The sequence below is a fragment of the Hydra vulgaris genome, chromosome 14, assembly GCF_038396675.1.
Source record: "Hydra vulgaris chromosome 14, alternate assembly HydraT2T_AEP".
In the NCBI taxonomy this organism is placed as follows: Eukaryota; Metazoa; Cnidaria; class Hydrozoa; order Anthoathecata; family Hydridae; genus Hydra; species Hydra vulgaris.
The window spans coordinates 39180693-39182006 of record NC_088933.1 but is presented as its reverse complement, the minus strand read 5'-3'; positions in this window follow the sequence as shown (position 1 = coordinate 39182006).

Here is a 1314-nt window from a genome sequence, read left to right as displayed (position 1 = left end):
TATTTAAATTTTTTATATATCAAACAATTGAGTTCTGAATTTGTAATACAATGTCGGAAACGTCGTAGTAAAACTTATATTTAACATTTAATGTTGAGTGAAACTGCCTTAGAACACTTCTTCGTAGCTAAAACCGCTCATAAAGGAACTGTTTTAATTTAATAAGATTTTCCAGATTGCATTCTTAGATAGTTTAGAAAAACCTCTTTAATGCCAAACACTTGATTGCAAAAAAGTTGTAATTCCACCTGCCACATTGTATAGCATCCCTCTATTTACGATAAAGATGTTTTAAGTTAGTTTTATATGTACTACCCTATGCTATACTTCCGTAGTTTAAATAACTTTAAACTGCGGAAGTATAGCATATATCTGTTGGTTAGTTTGAAGTTTTTTTAATGGTAAAATTAAAACTTTGTTTTACTTTAGCTTGTTTGCCGTAAACCTTTCGGAAACTTTTTCTATTTTATTTCTACGCACAATTCGTTTTTAATTATTCCGGAGATAAAAAAAATTGGTATCATCAGCAAGTATTATAGTCGAAATTCTTTTTCAACGGCCCGAGTATTGATCCCTGAGGGACAAAACACTCCATCAAAGACAAATTAGAGAGTTTATAATCTCCATTATATACTTATTGGACACTTTTATCTAAATTGGTTTCTATTCACTTGTTTGATCCACTCCTTACTCCATACATGTTAAATAGGTTTCTATTCACTTGTTTGATCCACTCCTTACTCCATACATGTTAAGCTATAAAAATAATATGTTGTGGTCGACTGTATCAAAAGCGTCAGAGAGATCTGTAAAAACACCTAATTTCACTTTTCCGTTTGTAAAAGGTATTTTATTTCTCCAACCAGTCGAAGGATTGCATCATCAGTTGATCTATTTTTTTGAAAACTAAACTGCTTGGATTAAATAAGATTATTTTTTTTTTTAAGTATATATTGTATCTATTATCTACAAGTATTTATTAGTGCATAATTCTTCCAAGAATTATGTTTATAATATTCATTTATTTCACAATTAATTTATCCTAAAGAAAGTTGAAAGCATTTATATAGTTCTTTAATAATAACCTTTAATTTATAATAATAATACAAGATAGTTTATATCAAATTATAAAAAATTAAAAAATTTTTAATCACTTGTATCTCCTGATTTAAATTTAGGTTTTACTTTGGCAGTTTTCAGTTTTTTAGGAAAAATACCTTTGTTTAGGAAAAATACTTTTGTTTTGAAATTTCTTTATCAAAATTTTGAATAAAAGAATTTTAAGCTCATTGTAGCCGTTAATTACTATGTTGC